General features: G+C 34.3%; 1 long non-coding RNA gene across 2 annotated transcripts in view; it reads right to left on the bottom strand.

Moving 5' to 3' along the window:
• Window positions 1-440: 440 nt before the first annotated feature.
• LOC148957054 (uncharacterized) overlaps window positions 441-27,287 on the bottom strand; it is a 41,558-nt gene continuing 14,711 nt past the window's right edge. The window contains exons 2-5 of one of the 2 annotated variants that reach the window (XR_016142483.1): window positions 12,960-13,042; window positions 11,422-11,533; window positions 8,521-8,649; window positions 441-725 (exon numbers count right to left, since the gene is read on the bottom strand). This is a non-coding gene — a long non-coding RNA (uncharacterized LOC148957054). The remainder of the gene's footprint in view (window positions 726-8,520; window positions 8,650-11,421; window positions 11,534-12,959; window positions 13,043-27,287) is intronic. The other variant, XR_016142482.1, reaches the window with a different exon arrangement.

The raw sequence follows: 27,287 nt of genomic DNA, 5'->3' as shown, positions 1-27,287 counted from the left end.
TAGGATTTTTAGATGACCCTTGTCGCTGAATCATTTGTTTGTACACTAAGGCCCCCTTAGTCCAAGAAATTGCTTTGGTAAGTTGTTCCAAGTCGCTCGGAAGAAAAATTTGGCCTTTATTGGGGGAACAGATGTTTTTTTTTAACTAGCAATTGTGTTTGGGTTCCCTAGTTCCAGGGACTTAGGAATAGAAGTTTAAAGTTGATACAAAAAACAGTCTTTGCCCATTTTAGTCTATATTAACTTCTAAAACCGGATCGCCCAAATAAGACACTTTGCTTGGACACTTGCAATCAACAAGTATATCGAGTGAGGTGGTATGTCTACAAATCTTCGATAAAAAATATATTAAAAAAAAGCCTCAAAACAAAAACTCAGCCTAAAAACCTTTAAATTTCTTAATTGTCTCTATAGCCCATAAGTTCATTCGCATACAATTTTCCAAAATGTTAATATATTTACTAAAGAAAGGTCTACAAAAAGTATAGGTGGAGCTGATTCTTGTTTTTGTGAAGCGAATTTTAAATATTTTGCCGTGAATTTCGGTAGTTCTAAGTAGTCTATGCTATTATATCCAGTGATTGTGTCCAGTGAGTTTTAGTAGTTCCAAGTAGTCTATGCTATTATTTCCAGTGATTGTGTTTAACTGACGTCTTCTATAACTCAAATCATGAAAATAACTAGCAAATAGACAACGGGCAGGTAGAGAGGTGGGCTGGTGACATCTGAAATAGAAACATAGAAAATACAAATTTATATACATGCTATTAAATTCAACAAGTTCAAAGGTTTTCAACAGAGATGTAGGACGTAGGCCTGAGAAATTCGGTTAACATTAACATTCGGTTTCATGTTTGGGTGCCCACGGTAAAATTCAAGTTTTGACAAAGTGCAGCTCTAAAATGTACGAAATTAAATAACGGCAGCACCTAGAATTTTTTTTTTAATAACGGGAGCTGCAGCGCATTAATAACTTGATAATTTTCTGCTTGTTACAATCAGAAATTTAACAACCGTATCTTTACTAATGGGAGCCCATAACTTGATAGTGACCTGCTTGCTCTGGCAATTGGATATTTACTAGCCGGATAGACGGTCTGTCTATACAACAGACAACATTGCCTCATGCCTCATAATAAACATGACTTCAACATTTTCCCAGCAAAGTATTCACAGACAGAGAATGAATCGACATCCTCTTTCCAACCTGTACAATGAATTAGCTGTTCTCTGTCATCTTTTGGTATGTCCTGTTGTAGGTGTTCTAAAATCGTGGCCATCATTACATCAAAACCTTTCTTATTTGAAAGGGATCTTAGACTCTTCAATTGGTATTTTGTCTTTATCTGCTCGCAACTGTCACAATGCACTGTGGGGTATACATCCCTGATGTTAACTACCTTATCAAGGCTCTCACCAAATAATTTTATTATTGTATTTTCATCCACAGAAACTCTAAAATTGCTATCACCGTAGATAAAGTCTTGACTATTATTACGACAGAGTCTACTTGACACTTCTTCTATATAATGACTTAGTTCCTTGTACGAACCCTCGACTTTTAATAGATTAATATGTAATATAGTCTTAGATTTTGATGCTGCCTTATATACGCTATTAATGAAACAGGTAAAGACAGGAAAATGTGGAGCTAGTGCCCTTGGAGAACGCAAATAGCTCTGACATCCCTCATTTGGGCTACAGTATAACGAATGCCCATGCTTTCTTGTGTCCCTGTAATTGATTCCACAATAATCCAAGCCACCAAGGTAGAAATTAACCACTTTGTCAGTTGAAAATTTTAATGCTATATTATTTTCAAGGATATCAAAAAGAACTTGAAATAATTCAATATCCGTCGGATAGAGCTTGCAGATATCAGGGTGACATTGCCAAGTAACCTGCTGCCCAATTTTTGGTTTTGAATATTTACTCAGATTGTTATAGGTGACTCCAGCCATCATAATTTCCTTGTCAGATCTAGATTCAGAGCATTTTTCGATAGTTGTCTCGTACTTTTCAAGACAGTTTGTTCTACTACACAGAGCATTTTTTCCAAATATTCAATAGAACTAAAAGAACTGTTTAAAACACAGTTAGAAATACTTTTTTCTTGAGTCGGTGTTCCAGGAATTTGTTCTAAATCATTAGTCTTACAAACACATTTACTAATAACCCTAACAGGCTCGTTTTCGCCATAATTGAAAAACATTGCTTTTCCTTCGCTGTTGATAGGTATGCTTGTATATATCTTTTTATTGCTGCTACATAAACTGCAATTGCTCCTTCCAAAATTAATATACGAATTTTCAAAGAAGTAAGCCTCCGTATATTCACTGTGTTGTCGAACATTTTCCATTGCATCTATAAACTGTTCCGCAGTTGCCAATCCTTACCTTGGAAGCTTTTCATTAAACTGACAACATTTCTTTTGGATATTACTATGAAGCTTTGCCAAAGCATTTCTAGCCGACTTTTCAACAGCATCCGCTCTTTCAAAGAGAATTTTAATCTGTAATTTTGAATACTTTTCGTGATCCCGATAAAACATGCGTAAAATGTTTCTCAATTTACAAAGATCAGCCTGCATTTTTGCCATCTTCTTGTATTTCTGAATGTAATTTTTCCCTTTGTCCTTATGCGTTCTTCGGTACAACCTCGCAGAGAATTTAATGTTTTCATTATAGCTTTTGTCACCCCAGTATCTACCCATTATTCTGGTAGCAACTTTTTTCTTATGTTTGTTTCGGTAATCTTCATCGTTATCATACCGTTCCTTGCTCTTTTGTTTGGCTGTCTCAATTTTCCCTTCTCGATACCCCTGATCCGTAACATACCTCTGTTTTTCTCTGACATATTTCATTTTCTTAAATTCTGGATCACAAGAAATCTTAGTATCAATCCTTACGCGTTCTCGAGCTTTATTGCGTTCGGTGGCATTTTTATCTATTTTAAATAAACTTTTCCTATATTTCAGGATGTTAGATTTATTTTTTGTGTAGTAAAGTTCTCTATTAGTAGAAATTTGGACTGCTCTATTTTGATAGTTTTTTTGGTTATTCTTTCTTTTTTTCCACTCCCGTGAGACCATATTTTTTCAAGGTTTAAAATTATTAAGTACACAATACCCCGTGTCGAGTATCTAAAACCTAGCATAAAAAAAACTAATTTTTAAATTTTCAGGTATTTATCTTGTTTGAATTACAAAATTAGAATTATTGGTTAGACACCATAAATATTTTTGCAGTTTACATAATAAGTTTAGCGATTCTGGACTGAAAACTAAAATAATTTCAATTATAAGACAATAATATGGAGATACGTACTTTACGGGTTACAAACCAAAAAAAGTTTGGTTCCAGGATACAATAATAACTTTGAACTGAGATGAAAAAAAAATTTCTTCCAGGAGACAAAAAGTAAAACTAATTATAAAATTTTCATGTATTTTTGTTGTTTAAATTAAGAAATTACTATTACTGATTAGGCATCAAAGATATTTTTGCAGTTTACATAATAATTTTAGCGATTAAGCCAAAAAAGAAAATTTTGGTTCCAGGAGTTTCGGTTACTATTGAGACAAGTAGCTATTATTACTAAAGAGTTCATTACCATGAACGGTTTGATTGCTTCAAAATTGAAAAGAAATATCTTTGAAAAGACTGCAGCATGAAAATACATCAAAATGCAATTTTTTTGACAAAATTGATTCTACTTTAAAAAGTATTTTATTTTTAATTACAAAAGTGACTAGATGTTGCAATTTCCTGCAAATGAGCTATTATACAGCTCTCTATGATTTTTCAGTGCCCAGCTAGCTGAGAAGAAAAATCAAGCGGAAAGAAAAAAATATCCCGTTTGTGGAGAATAACGTAGTAAAAGTCAATTTTCTTGATTTTCAAGCCAATATATTTTCTTTGTTATTCAAGCCAAAGGGCGGTAAGTTTCCTTAATAGGGGTTTCGGACAAGGTGGTTCTAATGGTATACTTTTTGTTTTGATCTGACTCTTTTTTTAGGAGTTGGGGGGTTTTATATTTCTTTAATGTTAACATATGTTATAACATTAATGTTAACATATAATGTTAACATTATGTTACCTAATGTTAACATATAGTATTGGTTATTAAGAGGTATAGAGACGTTTTACGGGGGGATTTTTTCTGGTAGTAGGCGGGTGGGTGGGTCGGTGTGTTTGGGAAAGATCTTTCCATGAAGGAAGTTGTCATGGGGGAAGGGACATTACTATGAAGGGGTCGCCAGATTTCCCAGCATTATTTAAAAGAGGGATCAGAAAAAAAAAAAAAAAAAAACAATTTTTCCAACTGGAAATAAGCAGTAACATCAAAACTAAAAACGAACAGAAAATATTACGCGTATGATTGGGTTCATTTCTGTTATTTTTAAGTTTTAACGTTGCTCCTTACTTTCAGTTGATAAAACTTGTTTTTTGGTTTTAATTTCTGATCGCTTTTTAAATAATGCTGGGAGATCCGGCGCCCCCTTCATTGAAATGTCCCTTCCCCCATGAAAACATCCTCTAATGAAAGCTCCTACCTTGTAACCCCCTCCTCCGGAAGATTTGCATTAGGGCAACTCCTCTAAAGATTCACATTTTAGCACAACTATAGCACCAATTGATACCCTTTTAAGGTAAAAGTAGAAAATAAAGTCACGACACATGAAAGAGTTGCTTTTTAAAATGTTTTCCCCAATTAAGTAAGTTACTCTCTAGCAAACAGTTGATTTGTGTTCTCAGGAAAAAAAAACTCGAGCTTTCTGAATTAGGTGAGTAGAATTTTATATACCTGAAAAAATATCTATATGTTTTCAGTGGCGATTACAAGTGAATAAATCATGCTGAAGTTATGCATTATTGTGTTCTTTATTAATTAGTACCCTACCATGTCAAACACGGGATTCTCAATAATTTATAGCATTCTGCAAGGGTCTACAATTTTACGATAAAAAAAGTGGAAGCACCTAAATCAAATCCCGTATTACTATTATGTTTGAAGTTAAATGCTTTAATAAGACAAACCAATATTTGCATTCGATAGCATATAAAGTTGGAACAGACCGACGCAGAAACTTGGAATAAATTCAGGATCAAAATCAGAACTATCCGTTTGTGTACTATGGAGAAAATCCCAGTGGTTGTGTGGAGTCACCAAGCTGATAAAACCTTCCAATAAATTACTATTCTTTCCAGTTTTTCATATTCCACTTTTCCCTTCTCATGATACCTCTAGGCCTCTCATTATTTCACTGTGAGAAATAGAAATCTTTTTTCTTAACCCTGGCATAAGCTTATTCTCTAGGCTCCTATTTTTATCTTGCAGAAAAACTAAAAGTATGGGTGAAAATACTTCAAATAAAAAGGGAAATGTTGGTTCAGCAGACCCTATACCACCTGCCCAGAAAAATGCCCAATTTTTTAAACAGGCGCTTCGGCCGAATGTGACTCCAGACTTCCACCCCCCGTACAAAAATATGCAAACTTGGCTCCAACATGGTCTGTACCAATCCTAGAGCCTACATCTTCTTCCGTTCAAGGTTTATATGGGCAATTAGATGCAGATGGCCGGAAGAAGTTGGATGAAATACAAAAAGAGCAAGAAAGGGCAGCTATTCACGGTTTCAAAACCTTTCAAGGACCGGGGAAGCTGAGCGAAGACAAAAACCTTAAGGATCTGCTTAACGAAAATCATATCGTTAACATATATCACTTCGGTACGGAATTGCTCAAGAGAAATGATCACTAGCAAGTATTTTTTCAATACCACCCATTTAACTAATTTAATGGAACTTACAGGTATACAAATTATAAGTAAAAATAGCGAACTAAGATAAAGATTAATTTGTTAAAAGTTAAAAATCCGGCAGTTTTTGGTCTTGCAGGACTCTAAGATTCACCATGGTAGGATCACAACTAAAACAAACTCTGTGTAAAGTTTAAGTCACAATTCAGGATTATATGATTTTTAGCTGAGCCTTTTTAGGTCTTTTTCTGATTATCTCACATTCCCTGAGATTCAATTCACAATTGATGTCCTTTTTTGGTGAACTCTAAGAATATTTATTCTGATTTTTTCTTAAGAGGTAGGCTAATATTAATAGGCAATTTAATTATTTTACAAAGAAAAACTTATTGAATTATGGCTCTTTACTTACATTAGAAAAACTTGTTTTTGCAGAACAGTTATCGAATTCTTTGGGGAAAAAGCAAACAATATGCAAAAAAAAGGTGTAAAACACAGCTAAAATTAAAAAGTTCCAAGTGTATTTAAATTTAGCTTCAGAATACTCGTGTACACTATCATGTACATAGTAGGGGCTGCATAGTGAAGGTACTATTACCTATAAAGGGCAAAAGTCATTATTGAATTGTTCAGGCTTTTTTTCTATCTTTCATTAGTCTTCTTTTTACTGTTTTTTATTTTGTGCCAAATTACTGAAAAGGGTACGCTTTTTTTAAAGTATAAATACGTTTTACTATTTTAACTTTACTGTAAAATGAACAATTTTTCGTAGAGAGCTGCTGTAAATAAAGAGCAGCTTGAACCAATAGTAACCATAATTCTAAATGATACATCACAAGAAATGTATTTTAAGCTGATTCCAAATGTATGAAATTAGTTTAGTTTAGTGTTACCAATCAAAAGTGTTTGTTATTGGGAAATATACGGAAACTTTTTGGGAGACAGGAAGAAAATTTTACATTGTAAATATTTCATGAAGAATTTTAAGCAAGGATGGTATTGTTCAGGAAGGTTTTTTTTACCCTGGAGGAATTTTTAAATTAAAATTATATCCTTGGTAAAGGTGAATAAAAGTGCTGCGCAACGGTTTATGATCCATGGTTATCCATCCAGGTAGAACTAATTTTTCATGGGATAATCCACTAAGGGGGGGGGGGGTATAGATGGGCCAGTATTTATTGAAAATGATCAGAGTTTAAATTTAAAAAAAAACTATTTTTTTGCTAATAATAAGAAGTAACATTAGAACTTAAAGGGATAAGGAACTATTCCGTAGGCATGAGGGGGCTGCCTACATTCCTTAATCCCTCGTTTATTATTATAAAAAAAAAATACGTGTCTTAAAAATAAAAAAAAAACATTTTATTCCAATTCAATGGAGCTTGGGTTTCAGCAGTTACTCTTTAAGAATTTTGGTAAGAAGTCAAACTTGAGGGTAAAGAGCGAGGAATTGAGGAGGGGTAGCTCTCTCATGTTTGGAATAATTTATGTTCGTTTTGTTTTTATACTGCTGCTTACTTTCGCTTTAAAAAAAAAAAATTTTTTTTAATTGATTATAAATAGAAATGAACATTAAACTTTAAAAAATAAAATTATAAGATCATTTTCATTTCATCTTCCACCCTCCCTTTCTTCTTATATAGCAGCGAAAGATTTTAGATTAAAAAAAAAAGAGAAGCTCAATTACTCTTTCTTTCTAGCTGTGAAAAAGGCGATCCTGGGAGGCCTAAAATACAAAAAATAGGAAAAATCGGTCTTCTTCTAATTTATTTTGAATGCACTGGCTGCAGAAAAAAATTTACGTTGACGAATGAGCCAACAGCATCAACAGTAACTTTGAATCTTGACCATCCAATATGTGTGACAAGTAATGAAGGTGATCGATCCTACGTCCCAAGTACTATATCAAAACCGATATCAAACAACCTTAATACGAAGGCAGTCTGGGGAGCTATTTCCGCTGGAATTGGTCAGTTCCCATTAGAAGAAGTTTTTGCTCTAATGGACCTTCCAGTTGTGTCCAAAAATATCTTCAGGAAAACTGAAACTTTGTTTGGACAGGTAAGGATCCGTCAATGCTCCGTACATATGATTTGTGTATTTTCTGAAACTCCAGAATCCCACCTTCACCTGGCTTACGTCTATCGTCTCCTCTTACTGCACAATCTAACTCTTTCCATATAAAAGTTATTTGTTCCTGGGTTCTAGCTAATAAAAACAATCAATTTTCATTCTACTATCAGTATTCAGCAAATATTATAGAAGATAAAAGTTTCTTGGCAATAGCTAATAAAAATAATTTACTTCCGGCCTACTATCAGTGTCTACCCTCTAACATCGACCTACTAATTGGGAGAATATCTCCTTGTGTATTTTCATTATATTCCTTTTTTATTAAGCCTTTTGAAGCTCATTAGACTTTGATTGAAAATTTAAATTTCTGGTGCCTTTGCTAATCACGCAACAAAATTATGAGACAGTCAAACTGGTCAAAATAATAAAAAAGCTTATAAGCGGTCCTAGATTAATCAAATTAACTGTTATTCATATGTTAGTATCTCTATGCCTTCTCTCTCTCTCTCTCTCTCTCTCTCTCCCTCTCCCTCTCCCTCTCTCTCTCTCTCTCTCTCTCTCTCTCCTCTCTCTCTCTCTCTCTCTCTCTCTCTCTCTCTCTCTCTCTCTCTCTCTCTCTCTCTTACTCTCTTTCATGTTGTCTCATTTGATCTTTTTTTTTTTTTTTTTACTAAAAGGTGAACTTACTGTTGTTGTGGGAGCAGCAGTGGAGTCTGAATTCTCAGTTGTGTTCTTTGACGCATCTTCTTCTTTAGGATCATCTACATTGTCGTCACTGGTCTTCGCGTCATCAATTTGTTTCTCTGGCTTAGCCACCTTAAATAAAATATACCTATAGAATTTTTAGCATCAGACAGTTTGGAGTAACGAGCTGCAAATTTAGGATTAATACTACTACTATTAGTAAAAACTCACTGGAGCGGCAAGTAACCTAAGTACAGCAGAACTGCACAGGAAGATCATCTACTCTAATTTATTCCTAGCTTCACTCTTTCGAGTACCAATTTCATTTGAATTCATGACAGCTTCCCACCCCGTTCGATCCGACCTGCTTTTCGTTTGACCCAAGATGGACAGCCAAAAAGCAAAATCTTTGACAATCAGACATCCTCCATCGTAAACTCTGACCTAACCATTTTAGCATTCTTTTATTTTAGTATTAGAGAGTGAGATCGATCGACTCATGCTAATAGTAAAAAAAAAATGATTTTTATAACAATATACACCAAAATCATTTGCTTTTTATGGTGATTTCGAAAACTTGATAGCCTCTTAAGTTTGAAATTACCAATTAAGAGTTGCAACTCTAAGAAACTTTACCTAGTTTTATAAAATGAGAAAACATGACTAAAACAAAAAATCAGCTATTATTGAGAACGTAATTTCAGAGTTTTGGATTTTAAACCTGAGCTTAGAAAAACTTGGCTAGAAAGGAGAGGAGGTACGGCCTTGCTCACATTTATGAGAGCCCTGAATCAAATAGTTTGTTTGGAATAAACAGGATCAAACAGGGATTTGGAGGTAAATTTTTCTATTTTTACTGGTAATTACTCTTTTTGGTAAATCTTTGAAGACAGAGAAAATAATTCCCTAAACGAGTAACCCCTTAGGCGTTGTGTTGTGTGATTATTGATTTGGACTGGAGAATTGCATGGAGCAATTGAGGATTACGACATTGAAGGCGACAAAAACTGTGTAATCTGGGATGAAGGATTTTAGTCATTACAAGCAGAACCTATTTACTACCGTCGTTGGAAAAGGTGTTGGCTGAGCCAAAAGGAAACATTTTAAAACTATGGAACATAGGGAATAACAGACACCCGTTTAAAAAATAACGGGTACCCGTTACGATACCACAATAGTTTAAAATGAGAAAACATGACTAAAAAAAAAATCCGCTATTATTGAGAACGTAATTTCAGAGTTTTGGATTTTAAACCTGAGCTTAGAAAAACCTGGCTTGAAAAGAGGAGGTACGGCCTTGCTCACATTTATGAGAGCCCTGAATCAAATAGTTTGTTTGGAATAAACAGGATCAAACAGGGATTTGGAGGTAAATTTTTCTATTTTTACTGGTAATTACTCTTTTTGGTAAATCTTAGAAGACAGAAAAAATAATTCCCTAAACGAGTAACCCCTTAGGCACTCTGTGCTGTGCGGTAGTTATAGCTGAAAAGTGAAATAGCTTGTGTGATTTAAGTTTTGAATTGATGAAAGATAGATTTTTGTTGTGTGATTATTGATTTAGACTGGAGAATTGCATGGAGCAATTGAGGATTACGACATTGAAGGCGACAAAAACTGTGTAATCTGGGATGAAGGATTTTAGTCATTACAAGCAGAACCTATTTACTACCGTCGTTGGAAAAGGTGTTGGCTGAGCCAAAAGGAAACATTTTAAAACTATGTAACATAGGGAATAACAGACACCCGTTTAAAAAATAACGGGTACCCGTTACGATACCACAATAGTTTAAAATGAGAAAACATGACTAAAAAAAAATCCGCTATTATTGAGAACGTAATTTACTGGTAATTACTCTTTTTGGTAAATCTTTGAAGACAGAAAAAATAAGTCCCTAAACGAGTAACCCCTTAGGCGCTCTGTGCTGTGCGGTAGTTATAGCTGAAAAGTGAAATAGCTTGTGTGATTTAAGTTTTGAATCGATGAAAGATAGATTTTTGTTGTGTGATTATTGATTTAGACTGGAGAATTGCATGGAGCAATTGAGGATTACGACATTGAAGGCGACAAAAACTGTGTAATCTGGGATGAAGGATTTTAGTCATTACAAGCAGAACCTATTTACTACCGTCGTTGGAAAAGGTGTTAGCTGAGCCAAAAGGAAACATTTTAAAACTATGGAACATAGGGAATAACAGACACCCGTTTAAAAAATAACGGGTACCCGTTACGATACCACAATAGTTTAAAATGAGAAAACATGACTAAAAAAAAAATCCGCTATTATTGAGAACGTAATTTCAGAGTTTTGGATTTTAAACCTGAGCTTAGAAAAACCTGGCTTGAAAAGAGGAGGTACGGCCTTGCTCACATTTATGAGAGCCCTGAATCAAATAGTTTGTTTGGAATAAACAGGATCAAACAGGGATTTGGAGGTAAATTTTTCTATTTTTACTGGTAATTACTCTTTTTGGTAAATCTTTGAAGACAGAAAAAATAATTCCCTAAACGAGTAACCCCTTAGGCGCTCTGTGCTGTGCGGTAGTTATAGCTGAAAAGTGAAATAGCTTGTGTGATTTAAGTTTTGAATTGATGAAAGATAGATTTTTGTTGTGTGATTATTGATTTAGACTGGAGAATTGCATGGAGCAATTGAGGATTACGACATTGAAGGCGACAAAAACTGTGTAATCTGGGATGAAGGATTTTAGTCATTACAAGCAGAACCTATTTACTACCGTCGTTGGAAAAGGTGTTGGCTGAGCCAAAAGGAAACATTTTAAAACTATGGAATATAGGGAATAACACACACCCGTTTAATAAAATAACGGGTACCCGTTACGATGCCCGTTGGAGAGAGGGTATTTGAAAATGTCAACACCTTTATAGTTAATTTCGCTTACCTGTTGACGAGTCCTTGAGACACGGATACGGAAGACCGAGCTTGCTGGATTAAAAAATTCAACACATGGATAAATCTTGACTGGATAAGGTTTCTCAGCAGCTTTCGTTTCACTAAACAATATTTTAGTAATAAATAATACATCAAATACAATCAAAGGGCACACAAAGGGTAAAAAAATACACACAGTTAAATTACAGGAAAATAAATGCTTCTCAAATACTACAATAAATAATGATAATAATAAAAAAAAGGTGCGAGGTTTTCTCCCAGCCATTGAGCTCTACTCTTTGCTGGGAAAACATTAAATTTTTCTAAATATTTGAACTATTCTCCTTAATTAGTCTGCTTTAATTATGAATGTCTGCTTTTCAATTTTATCTTTCATTGTTTTTTAAAGTATAATGTTCTTTAATAAATTCTTTTTATTAGAAAGCAAAAACTAGTCATGATGATATCAGTACATATCGTAGTTTCCGCAAGGTTTCTTTTATGCTAATATTTTGATGTTTTTTTTCAATGGGGCACCAAATACCCCCCCCCCCCCAAAAAAAAAAAAATTAATCCAAAAAAATAATCGAGATTTAGTTTACACAAATCACCCATAAGGAACAACCCATCCCTATACTAAAATATAGAAATAATTATAGGTGTCGCATGACCCATTACAAACCGAAAACTTTTTCTTTTAGTCTTAAATTGATGTATATCTGAGAACTTTTTGCAGCACCTTTTCACTCACTTTACTCATTGCAATCGGCAGCTCTGGTCATAGGCCCATATCAATGGCACTCGCTTTGCTTTGGTGATACCTGGGTTTTGGGCCCTTGCATAAGGTCATTCCAAGAAGAATTTCCCGTTTTTTTTAAGAAGTTCTATAGTTTAAAATCTTTCTCAAGCTTCCAGCATTATCTTGAAAAAATTTAAAGCGTGGCTTGAATTGATTAGCTGTTTGTAGAGCGCATAACAGAGTCCCACAACTTTGGTTCATATTCACTACTAAAGAAAATCCAATACTTTTACATCCTTCTACAGATGGTGATAAAATAAAAAATCAAAAGTGGACTTGGAGCTCAAAAATAATCAAATCCTTCAAGAGATATGAACTATTTGGAAAATTTTTATTTTTTTTTATTTTTACCACTAATTGGGGAACCCAAAAGAGTAAACAGCAACAATCAGTGGTATCAATTCACGATAATTTACAGGGGAGAGGGGTCACAGGGAAATTTATAAAATCAAAAGGGAGGGGGTGCAAATCCGTCATTTTTTTCTCCAAGAAAATGTTCGGACTTCAACCGGCGAACATCAGCATTCGTCACATTTTAGTCTTTCTCCGTAATAAGTTCATATTTTTTATTTTCTGGATTATCTCTCACGAACAATACTATGTCGAGATTAAATTAGCTTATTTCATTCCTTTTGACTTTAAGATTAGGAAAATAAACGTTCATTCGTCGCGACAGTAATTTATTTACATTGTTAATGAGCACTTTAATTAACTTTTTTAGTGAATTTTTAAAAGGGGATGTGACAAACCTGACAGTTGCGCCATCTTCTTCATCAATATTAGTTTCTTCTAATATCGGTCGCAGTGCATCGCTACCTCCTCTATCTCCAACCTAAAATGATAATCAAAATGGTTATCAGAAATTGGTGCAACAACTCAAGACTAGACAGATTAAGAATTAAAACTGAAGCCTTATCCAATATAGAGAAGAGGAGAGTGGAGAATAGCAGAAGAGAGTAGTGAGAAAGGGGCAGAGAAAGAGTAAGATAGCTGAAGTTTTATGTGGGTTAATTAATGAGTGTTTTCGTCAAGAAAAATTCCCAGACTGTTTTAAAGTCGCCCGTATAACCCCAAATCAAAAGGGTGGTATTCAAAATGACCCAGGAAACTATAGACCGATAACTGTTTTACCCATCATTTCTCGTGTTTTAGTATTAAAATGATGATAATTTTTTTGGAGGATCATAAGTTACTGGCAGAGACTCAATTTGGGTTCCGTAGAAAAAGGACAACGAAACAGGTGATGATTTATTTGACAACTATTATTAATGATGTATTATATAAAGGTTTTAAAATGGGTGCTATATTTTTAGATTTGATGAAAGCTTTCGACACTGTGGATCATGAACTTCTACTTAAGAAGTGTAAGGTGTATGGTTTGAGGGGTAAATCATTAAATTTTTTTAAGAAGTTTTTTAAGAAGTTAACATATGTTAACATTATGTTAACATAATTTTTGTTTTGATCTGACTCTTTTTTTTAGGACTTGGGGGGTTTTATATTTCTTTACATTGGAGGTGATCGTCTCTTACTAGGTTGCTAGCTACCGCTGCAACCCGGATTCTTTAATGTAAAAATTCGATGATCGAGCCTTTATGTAACCCGGATAAAAAAAATTATTATCATATCTTATATGTAACTTTTATTTTATAAGTCTTCGATAGTCTAATGGTAAGTATGCCCACTTATTACCTGGGAGAAGGGGGTTCGGTTCCTCGTCGGGGAGAACTTTTAATATGTTGAATTAAAAGCACTATCTTTTCAATTTAAAATATAAAAAAGAATATTGTTTATTTACTTTCTAGCTAAAATAATGAAAATAATATGAATGAACCACAGTGTTCAGTTTCTTTGGACTTGAGTTCGTTTTTTAACTATAAATACAAACAGGAAAAAGCCTAAGGCTTTTTCTTCTTTTAAATAGTAAGAGACGAAACTCAAACAATCAAGTAGCTAACTAAGTCCAATGTATGGAATGGTTTGTTATTTTAGTGATCGTCTTTTAATGTAAAAATATAAATACTGTAATCTTAACTATAGTGAAGTTGCGTATGCAAGTTAGTATAGGGAAGAGTTCGATCTTTATTATACTCTGAACTAAAAGATAAAATAATATTTTTGTTGAAGAAATTGAACAAAACACAAAACTGATTTTAAATGTCCAAGGTATTTTTCTAGTTAGAATTTTAAAAATTATGTTATTGCTCCAACACCATAAATATTTTTGCAGTTTTCATACAAGCCTTAAAGATTCTGAACTGAAATCTAACATAAAATTAAAAATTGAATTTCTTTTCTACAGACGTATGGCACTGAAGATACGCACTTTCGGAGTTAAGAAAAAAAGATTGGTTCAAGGAGACAATTATAACTTTGAAGTGAGACATGAAATAAAAATTTTGTTGATTAAGCCGAATAAAAAACAAAACAAACTAAATTGAATTCAAGACTTTTAAACACGGTAAGACGTATATATTATTAATATAATACTGAACAAAAATTATTTGAAAAGAAATTTTAAGTCTTAGTGCCTTTTTTAATCATATAACATAACAAAAAATAGAAATAGAATCGCTTACTACAAAACAACTGCATTTGAGATGTCTTTTCATATTTTCCAAGATATAAAGTGATATTGACACGAGTCGCTCTTACTATACAGTTCGTTACCGTTAAGTTTGTATCTATTGTGTTAAGTTTGTATCCATAGTTGAGTTTGTATCTATTGTGCTAATTTCTGTAGAAAAAAATTAATTCTTTACTTGATTTTAGTTTACAGTTCAGAATCGATAAGGCAATTATGTAAGTGCAAAAATATTTTTGGTGTCTGAGCAATAATATTAGCTCTTTAATTAAACTAGAAAAATACTTGAAAATTTTTGAATTGATTTTGTTTTTTATTCAGCTTAATCAACAAAATTTTTATTTCATGTCTCACTTCAAAGTTATAATTGTCTCCTTGAACCGATCTTTTTTTCTTAACTCCTAAAGTGCCATACGTCTCCATAAAGTGCCATAATGGACTTTACGCCTGCCTGCTTTTTCAGGCAGGCGTGGCATTTCTTTTAGGTAGTTAAGCGCAACTGCGGCTTGTTTATGGTTTCCAGATGCAAAAAAAATGAGAATCATCTCTTTTGTGGCATTTAAAAATGATCCCTAGTCCGCAGCTCTTTCAGCATAAAGATAGTCGTTTCCGGCACGGATAAGATCTAAATTGTTGATCCAGAGGCTATGATTCCCTATAGTAGATCTGGACTCGTTGTACTTTGAGAAAAGCGGAGCAATACTGTCCAACGCATCTCCTATCTGTTTACATGCTTCAGAACTAGTTTCACTTTTGAAGCGTCCAATTGCATCAATCAGCTATGACACTAAAACGAAGCAGGATGTTTCAAGCCAATTCTCAAATGCCTCCCACCAGAGTGTGTTCATTCCTTCGTAGACCTGGAAGTGAGCATGGAGTGCCTGGTAAGGATTCTTTACTGAAAGGACCTTATTCATAATACCTTCCCTGAGAATTTCTGCCGCAGAAATAGCTTCTTCTAGTCTTGTTCCATCCATGAGAGATCCAACCGCTTTCAAATAGTTTATGAGCTCGTGAAAACTGCCCAATAAGAGAACTAGATTAGAGAATTTTTCGGGCTGGGACTTTCGAAGGCCTTAGCTTATTTCACAAACAGCTAGATTCTGACTGATGACCGTGTACTTCTTTCCAAGCTTCGCTGCTATATATCTCTTTTAGAAATAATTTATTTTAGTTACTAAAAATTTGTAACCCAATTAATTTTCTTTAAAATGAGCTATTGAACAACTCTCTACGATGTTCCAGTGCCAAGCTATCTGTGGAAAAGAAAGAAAAAAAGAAAAAAAATATGCCGTTTGTGGAGAATAACGTGGTTAAAGTCAATTTTCCTGATTTTCAAGTCAATATATTTCCATTGCTGTTCAAGCCAAATGACAGAAAGTTTCTGATACAGGGTTTTGGACAAGGCGGTTCTAATGGGGTACTTTTTGTTTTGATCTGACTCCTTTTTTAGGAGCTATGGGTTTTTATATTTCTAAAATTGGACGTGGTCGTTTCTTGCTAGGTTGCTAGCTACCGCTGTAACCCAGATTGGACGTGATCGTCTTTTACTAGGTTGCTAGCTACCGCTGCAACCCGGATCAGAAGTGGCAGTTCTAATGGTGTACTTTTTGTTTTGATCTGACTTTTTTTTTAGGAGTTATGGGTTTTTATATTTCTTAACATTGGACGTGATTCTCTTACTAGGTTGCTAGCTACCGCTGAAACCCGGATTATGATAAATTTATTGATCCCTTGTGTAAAAACTGGAAAAATACCTGAAAATTTTAAAATTAGTTTTATTTTTTGTTAGGTTATTGTTTAATAACAATCCGACATATTTATTTTGTTGTTAAGCAAAGAGACTCCATGTTACAGCTGCCGCTGCAACCTGGATACCGCTACAATCTGGATAGCTTGTAGCTACCCTTGGAACTGCCGTATATCAGTTACTATGGGTGAGAGATCGTTCTTACTGTAAATTGATGTATCTATTGGTATCAAAATTTTGTTCTTTAGAGTTTCGGTTACTAGTGAGACAAGTAGCTATTATTACTATAGAGTTCATTACCATGAACTGTTTGATTGCTTCAAAATTCAAATAACTTTGAAAAGACTGCAGCATGAAAATACATCAAAAATGCAATTTTTTTGACAAAATTGATTCTACTTTAAAAAGTATTTTATTTTTAATTACAAAAGGCACTAGATGTAGCAATTTCCTTTAAAATGAGCTATTATATAGCTCTCTATGATTTTCCAGTGCCCAGCTAGCTGAGGAGAAAGAAAAAGCGGAAAGAAAAAAAAATCCCGTTTGTGGAGAATAACGTGGTTAATGTCAATTTTCTTGATTTTCAAGCCAATATATTTTCTTTGGTATTCAATTCAAAGGGCGTTAAGTTTCCTTTATAGGGGTTTCGGACAAGGCGGTTCTAATGGTGTACTTTTTGTTTTGATCTGACTCTTTTTTAGGAGTTAGGGGTTTTATGTTTCTTAACATTGGACGTGATCGTCTCTTACTAGGTTGCTAGCTACCGCTGCAACCCGGATAAGAGACGAACCTCAAAGAAACAGGCAGCTAATAATGTCCAATGTATGCAAAGTATTTTTATTTTAATGATCGTCTTGTAATGTAACTTTAATATGAAATATGCAGTTTTTCGCAAAAAACTGATGCTATTTTAAAAATAATTTGTTTTAATTACAAAAGATTTTTAACCCCGTTAATTTTCTTTAAAATGAGCCATTGAACAACTCTCTACTATGTTCCACTGCCAAGCTATCTGTGGAATTACTGACCTATCCGTGTACTATAATAAAGCGGCGTATAAAATTTAGTATAGGCAAGAGGTCGTTCCTTATTATAAATTAACATTGAACGTGATCGTCTCTTACTAGTTTGCTAGCTACCGCTGCAACCCGGATTTTAATATAATTTATATTTCTTAACATTGGACGTGATCGTCTCTTACTAGGTTGCTAGCTACCGCTGCAACCCGGATCAAATGATCATCTTTTAATGTATACCGCTGCAACCCGGATTTTACTACGGGCTAAGGTTCGTTCTTTACTATAATGTTATTCAAGCCAAAGGACGGTAAGTTTGCTATATAGAATTGTTAGACAGGGCGGTTCTAATAGTGTACTTCTTGTTTTGATCTTAATCTTTTTTCAGGAGTTATGGGTTACTTTAGTTTTTACTATGGGAAGTGATCGTCTCTTGCTAGGTTGCTAGCTACCGCTGCAACCCTGATCAAACAATCAAGTAGATAACTAAATTGAATGTATACAATGATTTGTTATTCCAATTATCGTCTTTTAATGTAATTCCAATTTATAATTAACTATACCGAAACTTTGTATAATCACTTACTATGGGCTAAAATTCTCTCTTTAATATAATCTCTTACTAGGTTGCTAGCTACCACTGCAAACTCGGACCTAATTGACAAATACCCTTTATTATTAACTATATGGGTCCTTTATGTAAGTTTCTAGCTACCGCTAAAACCCAGATAATGAACTGATTACAAACAGGAAAAAACCTACGGCTTTTTCTTCTTTGAAATAGTAAGAGACGAGCCTTAAACAATCAAATAGCTAACTAATTCAAATGTATGTAATTGTTATTCCAATGATGGTCTTTTAATGTAATTTTCGTTAAACTGACAACATTTCTTTTGGATATTACTATGAAGCGTTGCCAAAGAATTTCTAGCCGACTTTTCAACAGCATCCGCTCTTTCAAAGAGAATTTTAATCTGTAATTTTGAATACTTTTCGTGATCCCGATAAAACATGCGTAAAATGTTTCTCAATTTACAAAGATCAGCCTGCATTTTTGCCATCTTCTTGTATTTCTGAATGTAATTTTTCCCTTTGTCCTTATGCGTTCTTCGGTACAACCTCGCAGAGAATTTAATTTTTTCATTATAGATTTTGTCACCCCAGTAACGCTCCTTGATCTTTTGTTTGGCTGTCTCAATTTTTACTTCTCGATACACCTGGACGGTTGAATACCTTTGCTTTTGGTTTTTCTTATATTTGATGCGGTAATCTTCATCATTGTGATAACTCTCCTTGAACTTTTGTTTGGCTGTCTGAATTTTTGCATGTCTATAATCTTCATCATTGTGATAACACATCTTGCTGTTTTGTTTTGCTCTCTCAATTATTACTTCTCGATACGCCTGGTCGGTTGAATACCTTTGTTTTGCTCTCTCAATTTTTACTTCTCGATACGCCTGGTCGGTTGAATACCTTTGCTTTTCTCTTTTCAAGATACTATCTCTGTTGTTTGTGTAGTACTGTTTTCTCAACTTGCGTATAGCTTGCTTCGATCTAACCATTATTCTAATCAAGAATGAGAGAATTTACATCTTTTTCGTTCTTAAGTAGTAATTATTACGTCACGGCGTAATGATTTTATTGACGTCATGGCGCAATGATATTATTTCATGACGTCATCAGAAACAACAATATAATTTCGTGTTTTTCTATTCACGTCATAGCTCTAATATAAAGCTATGACGACATTCATTATTTATCTAGTAGGGTTTCAGACAAGGTAGTTCTAATGATGTACTTTTGTTTTGATCTTACTCTATTTTTAGGAGTTTTGGGTTTTTATGTTTCTTAGCATGGGACTGATCGTCTCTTACTAGGTTGCTAGCTACTGCTGCAACCCAAATTATAAGAGGCAGCCTGGCCGAGTGGTCCAAGACACTGGTGTTAGCCACCTGTCTCTTCGGAGGCGTGGGTTCAAATCTTACCGCTGGTATACGATTATGTTTGAAAGACTGCAGTGTGAAAAGACATCAAAAATGCAGTTTTTGGTGGAAAAATGTATTCTCTTTTAGAAATAATTTATTTTAATTACTATAGATTTTTAACCCAATTAATTTCCTTTAAAATGAGCTATTGAACAACCCTCTACGATGTTCCAGTGCCAAGCTATCTGTGGAAAAGAAAAAAGAAAAGAGAAAAAAATATCCCGTTTGGGGAGAATAACGTGGTTAAAGTCAATTTTCTTGATTTTCAAGCCAATATATTTCCCTTGCTGTTCAAGCCAAGGGACGGAAAGTTTCCTATACAGGGGTTTCGGACAAGGCGGTTCTAATGGTGTAATTTTTGTTTTGATCTGACTCCTTTGTTAGGAACTATGGGTTTTTATATTTCTTAACACTGGACGTGATCGTCTCTTACTAGGTTGCAAGCTACCGCTGCAACCCGGATGTTTGAAAGACTGCAGTGTGAAAAGACATCGAAAATGCAGTTTTTGGTGGAAAAATTTATTCTCTTTTAGAAAAAATTTATTTTATTTACAAAATGTTTTTAACCCAATTAATTTCCTTTAAAATGAGCTATTGAACAACCCTCTACGATGTTCCAGTGCCAAGCTATCTCTGGATACAAAAAAAAAGAAAAGAGAAAAAAATATCCCGTTTGGGGAGAATAACGCGGTTAGTCAATTTTCTTGATTTTCAAGCCAATATATTTTCCTTGCTGTTCAAGCCAAGGGACAGAAAGTTTCCTATACAGGGGTTTCGGACAAGGCGGTTCTAATGGTGTACTTTTTGTTTTGATCTGACTCCTTTTTTAGGAACTATGGATTTTTATATTTCTTAACATTGTACGTGATCGTCTCTTACTAGGTTGCTAGCTACCGCTGCAACCCGGATTTAACCCCATTAATTTCTTTTAAAATGAGCCATTGAACAACTTACTACGATGTTCCAGCGCCAAGCTATCTGTTGAATTACTAACCTATACTATAATTAAGTGGCATATAAAATTTAGTATAGGCAAGAGGTCATTCTTTATTAAAATTGCTTTGATCTAACCATTATCTAATTATGAATGAGAACATTTACAGTTCGTAAATTTTCGCAAAAAATTGATTTTATTTAAAAAATAATAAGTACAAATGGCACTAGATCTAGAGATTTCCTTTAAAATGAGCCATGGAACAACTATCTACGATGTTCCAGTACCAAGCTATCTGTGAAAAATAAGAAGAAAGAAAAAAAAGATGCTTTTTGTGGAGAATGACGTGGTTAAAAACAATTTTCTTGATTTTCAAGCCAATATATTTCTCTTGCTGTTCAAACCAAATGACAGAAAGTTTCCTATACAGGGGTTTCAGATATGGTGGTTCTAATGGTGTACTTTTTGTTTTGATCTGACTTTTTTTAGGAGTTCTGGATTTTTATATATCTTAACATTGGACGTGATCGTCTCTTAATAGGGTTGCTAGGTACTACTACAAACCGGATGATGTGAAATTACAAACAGGAAAAAGCCTATGGCTTTTTCATGATTGGAATAGTAAGAGACGACCTGGCTAAAAACTATGATTATGGCATCATTGATCAATCTTTAACATGAAATGTTCTTTGCTGTAATGGTTTGTTCTTTACTAGGTATCAGCCGTCTCTACAGCCATGATACTGATGGAAATTACATAATCCCTATTTATGTTTCATTTTTAATGGGCTAGGTGTCGTTCTTTATTGTAATCTTAAGTAGTAATTATGACGTCACGGCGTAATGATTTTATTTCATGATGACGTCATGGCGCAATGATATTATTTCATGACGTCTTCAGGAACCACAACATAATTTCGTGTTTTTCTATTCACGTCATAGCTGTAATATAAAGCTATGACGACATTCATTATTTATCTAGTAGGGTTCCAGAGAAGGTAGTTCTAATGATGCACTTTTGTTTTGATCTTACTCTATTTTTAGGAGTTTTGGGTTTTTATATTTCTTAGCATGGGACTGATTGTCTCTTACTAGGTTGCTAGCTACTGCTGCAACCCAAATTATAAGAGGCAGCCTGGCCGAGTGGTCCAAGGCACTGGTGTTAGCCACCAGTCTCTTCGGAGGCGTGGGTTCAAATCTTACAGCTGGTATACGATTATGTTTGAAAGACTGCAGTGTGAAAAGACATCAAAAATGCAGTTTTTGGTGGAAAAATTTATTCTCTTTTAGAAATAATTTATTTTAGTTACTATAGATTTTTAACCCAATTAATTTCCTTTAAAATGAGCTAATGAACAATTCTCTAGGATGTTCCAGTGCCAAGCTATCTGTGGAAAAGAAAGAAAAAAGAATATGCCGTTTAGGCAGAATGTTGTTGTAGCTGCCAATTTTCTTGATTTTCAAGCCAATATATTTCCCTTGCTGTTCAAGCCAAGGGACAGAAAGTTTCTTATACAGGGGTTTCGGACAAGGCGGTTCTAATGGTGTACTTTCGAATTTGATCTGACTCCTTTGTTAGGAGCTATGGGTTTTTATATTTCTTAACATTGGACATGATCGTCTCTTACTAGGTTGCTAGCTACCACTGCAACCCGGATTAGTATAGGGAAGAGTTCGATCTTTATTATAAATCTAGGTTCTTCCTTTGTCCTCTAGGCATTAGAATTACCCTTTTTACCCGCTCTAATCACTCTAGGCATTATGAAACTATCTGTGAAAGATCTTAAGCCAAATTGGCCAGCCATGAGAAAGAACAGAGAGAAAAACTCAATGAAGAAACAAACAAACGAGACTAAGGCCAGTAGAGATAAAATAAAACAAAAAAACAAAGTGGACATTTCACCTGTATAAAACGAGCCGTCTTCAGTGCAGAAAAAAATATTAATAAATATAATCGTCGCAACAGATATAAATTTTTCACTTTCACTAATATAGTTAATTCAAAGAAATACTTATTTAATTTTACTGTATATTGCTAAACACAAGGAGAAACCTCCTACAAAAATTGACGTCTTCTGAATTTTCTAGAAAAAAAAAACATGAAGTTAAAAGAAGAAGAAATAAACAGTAAGTTTTATGAATTTCAAAGATATTAAGCATTATTTATGCAAAAAAGGATTCATGGCCATAAGTAGTATCTATATACGCGATCCAGACCCTACAAGGAACCCTACAAGAATATACAGTGTGGTATCACGTGGACATTGCAACAAAGCTGGCAAAGCCTTTACCTATAAAGTGCCCAAGCATGTTTTGAAACAATAGTCAAGGTTGTATAAGACAATCATATTGTTTTTTTTTGCTATTGATATCAATTGCACAAGGAATTTCACAAGAATATGTAGCATAGCTTCGCATGCACATTAAAAAAAAAGCTGGCAACCTATAAAGTGGTCCAACATGTTTTGAGAGTATGGTCATGGTTGTATATGACAACCAGACTAGGTTTTTGTTATTGATATCAACTGTACAAGAATGTGCAGCGTAGCTTCACGTAGACATTTAAAAAAAGCTGGCAACCTATAATGTGGTCCAACATGTTTTGGGAGTATAGTCGTGATTGTATAACTCAACCAGAGTGGTTTTTGAGGCAACATACATTTTTTAGCGCCAATCAAGACAGCGGAGATTGCTCAATATACGATAAGTTGATTGGTGATTGGTTACAAATAAAAAAGAGTGATTTACATTCGTCCTTGAGATAATTTTTTTTTTTCTTTTGGTATATATTGCGAGCAAGTCGTTCATTTCTGAGTCAGTTTATTAATATAAGTTCTAATAAACCTAAATAATAAATTCACTCATTCTAAATTGAGAATAAGAGATTTATAATGGTAAGTAAATACACTTTATTCCTCGACTAATATAATCGTTTTTATTTCCTAGCACTGAGTTCCACACGGAATTATTTATCATTTTGACTTTCACACAGAAAGGTGAACTTTTCCGTAAATATGCGAGCTAAGATAAATTCCACATGTCCATAACAGCTGTTTTGATTAGAAGGTTGTTTTTTTTTCTGTGAGATTGCATCTCACTACGCTTTAAGCAAACTCAATGAGAAGATCATTTTAAAATATTTTTGGGGGATGGGGTGATGGGTGCAGGTTGTCAGAGTACTTTTAGTGCTGTATTGTGAGCAGAGTTGCTAGTGAAAAACCCGTGTGGATGACTTGAAATAAAAATTTTTAACAAGAAATCTGAAAAAATATTTTTTGGGGGATGGGTTGAAGGCAGAAGGATCTCTTAAGAGTACTTTTAGTGCTGTTATGTGGGCCGAGTTGCAAGCGAAAAACCCATGTGGATGACTTGAAATAAAATTTTAACATGAAATCTAGGAATAAATATTTTTGGGGGGTGGGTTGATGGCAGAAGGATCTCTTAGAGTACTTATAGTGTGATCGTGGGGGGGGGCGAGTTGCTAGCGAAAAACCCGTGTGGATGACTTGAAATAAAAAATTTTAACATGAAATCTCTGAATAAATATTTTTGGAGGGATGTGGTGATGGGAGCCGGGTTGTCTTAGAGTACTTTTAGTGCCGTACTGTGGGCCGAGTTGCTGGCGAAAAACCCGTGTAGAGGACTTGAATTAAAAATTTTTAACAAGAAATCTCTGAATAAATATTTTTTGGGGGATTGGGTTGATGGCAGAAGGATCTCTTAGAGTACTTTGAGTGTGATAGTGGGGGGCGTTATTTAATACCCCGGTAAACATATGACTAGAAAATACTGAAGTTGATTTTTATTTCCAGGACTTGGATATTCAAATGTTAAGTCAAAAACGAACAAAGCTTAATCACGAGACAGGCAGCACTAACATGAATTCGACGAGAGAAACCGTAATTCACTATGCACCACGAGCACTTTGTAGCGAGCTAACTGCAACTTCTAGGGTAAGCACCATTTATCAGATAGCTAAGGGGGTTCAGTTGTATTTGGGTTCGGTTATACGAGGAATCGATTATACGAGGAATAGATTATACGGGGAGTTCACTTGCACGGAGATTCACTTGCACGATGATTCAGTTACACATGGTTTAGTTAAATGGAGTGGAGTTACACGAGGGTTGAGTTACATGAGGGTTCAGTTGCACGAGGGTTCAGAAGCTTGGGATTCAGTTAAAGAATACCTTCTCGACAGATATTTTTTTAAATGTATTTTATAGCTATTACCCAAACATTGTGATGTCTTTCTCACACCAACTAGTAAATATTTATCAGACTTTCATTTTTTCTGTTCAATTGTTTTCAGTGTAAGCCAATATAATGTTAGGTAGGGGAATAATACCTCCTCGACAGATATTTATTAATGTATTTTATAGTGATTACCCAAACGTTTAGTTATCTTTCTCACACCAACTAGTAAATATTAATCAGGCTTTTATTTTTTCTGTTCAATTATTTTCAGTGTAAGCCAATAAAATGCTAGAAAGAGAGAAATTAAGTTTTGAGTGGGAAAAAAAATTGGCATAGTCTTAACTGTATAAAATATTGAATATTTCACATGGAAAATAAAGCCATTTTTACCATTTCAAGCCTGAGAAGAAAATACGACATAAGAAAATAAGAATAGTGGAATTAAAAACAACGACTGACATCTGGGATACTGTACCACTAACCAAGGACGAGGAGATGCATCTCGTAGATCAAACTGCTTCAGTTGCAAGATGGTAGTTTCGTGAAGAGCTGGGACCATCAGGCACAGTGCTACGAGTTAGACCCCTATTATACCTTTTCATTTTAAATGTTATTACTGATCGGAGTAAAACCGATACCATTATACCTCATTCTTTTATTCTAACTTAACTTGTAGGAATAGGACTTCATTCCATCAACTAAATCAGTTTATTCATGGATAATGGTGAACAAAAAGACTATTAATTCTCCGTATTCTTTTTCTTCTTATCATTTCGCCTCATACCCAATTGCGCCTCCTTCTCACTCGGACACAATTCCCGTCGTAATATTCGATGGAAATTACATATGGTGCCACTTGTCCTCCACACCTCATAAAACCCATTATGCTAAGCCTTCCAAAACAAGAAAATGATTCAGTGACCAAAGAGATTTTTTTATGTTTTTATACATTATATTTTGGAAATCAAGGCTATCGTTATCATTAAAATGTCCGGCTCCCCCCTCTAAGAAAAATTCCTTCACCCACTGAAATATTCCACCCTAGAAAGTTGTCTTCATGTAAAAATACCCTTCCCCTTTTCCATGGAAAGCCCCCCGAAGACAATTCCATTCCTGCTGAAAATTCACCCCAGAAAATTTCATGTAGATGATCTGGGGTGAAAAATGTTTCTTATTGCACTTTCATTTGAAAATAGTTTAATTTCTGATTGTTTTTAAAATCATGCCGGTAATCCCCTTCTTGGTGGAACTATTCCAGAAGATAATCATATTAATTATCTAGGTCTCATACTTGACCAAAAACTTAACTTCCACTTCCACATTTCAAACACAATCAAAAAATGCTATAGAAAAATAAGAATACTAAAAAGACTTTTCCACACCCTGGGGTTGTAAGGAGAAAACCTTACTCCAGTTTTATAAGTCACATATAAGACCCCATATTGACTATAGGGTCATCGTTTGTGGTGCATATGCAAAGATCCAGATGCAAAAAATTGAAACAATACAAAATAAATTTAATACGTCTCATATTTGGTCTTACAGGTGTGATGTAGTGAGAGTCATCCAAGCAAGGTTCCCGATCTAAACATAAAAATTAAAAAAGACTTAAAATATATGAAATTTGTATAACATGTTGCTTCTACTGTACAACCCCCAACCATGAATCTATGAACAAACCATTTTTTTTCTTTTTTTTTAGGATTTTATTGATGAGAATGTGGATAATGTATGGTTCACATTCCCATTGAGTGAAGAAGAAGAAGTGGCACTCTGCAATCTAATTGAGGAACCTAGCATTATAAAACCAGTGGTACACCAACAAATTCAACCCTTAAGGTGTCGTAGGAAAATACACAGTGAAAATATCCCCTTACACATTTACAACGATTCGCGTGATACAAGAAAACGGATAAGGACACTTGTAAAAACACAGAAAAAAGACAGACATAGCCTTATGTATAATAGAAGAGATGTGAGACGATATAGTCAATTAAACCACGCATTTGTCCACCATGCTTTGGGAATGTGTTTGAGGAAGGTTTTCCTGGGTGTTGTCCTGGGGATAGCATGGTTAGCTGTATTTATTAGTAAGGATGCCAAAAATTCAGCATGTGTGTCAGCTGTTGCATTTGAAATACATGAATTTTAGGTGAAACTTGTAATTTCATCATTTAGCTTATTTTCGAACATAGGCCAATTTGCTTTAGTGTTAATATATTTGGACGTATGTGATAGTTTCAGCAGGTTCATTTAGGGGGCAAACTATGGCAGTGGTCTGTACATAGACTATCAATTTTATTCAAAATGGACTATCAATTTTAATGACACAATTTGTAGGTCAATTGGAGAGAAACGGCCACTTTTGGGGTTGAAATATGTATTCAGGTTTGGGGGGGGGGGGAGCAACAGCTAAGTCAGTATTATTTGAAATCATATGTTCAATGAACTTACCAGCTTTATTTACTGGTTTATTCCCCCACAAACACGCTGTGGGCATTAAAGTCTCCACAAATATTTTTCAACATATTAGAATTATTTATATAACTGAAGAAATCCATGACATCTGTAGTTTGGCCATTAAGGTTATAAAAGCTTATTATGTATGTTT

This window comes from Artemia sp. Qi Xiang Cuo, chromosome 1 (genome assembly GCF_049724085.1).
Source record: "Artemia sp. Qi Xiang Cuo chromosome 1, ASM4972408v1, whole genome shotgun sequence".
Taxonomy (NCBI): Eukaryota; Metazoa; Arthropoda; class Branchiopoda; order Anostraca; family Artemiidae; genus Artemia; species Artemia sp. Qi Xiang Cuo.
This window is presented reverse-complemented; position numbering and strand designations above follow the sequence as displayed.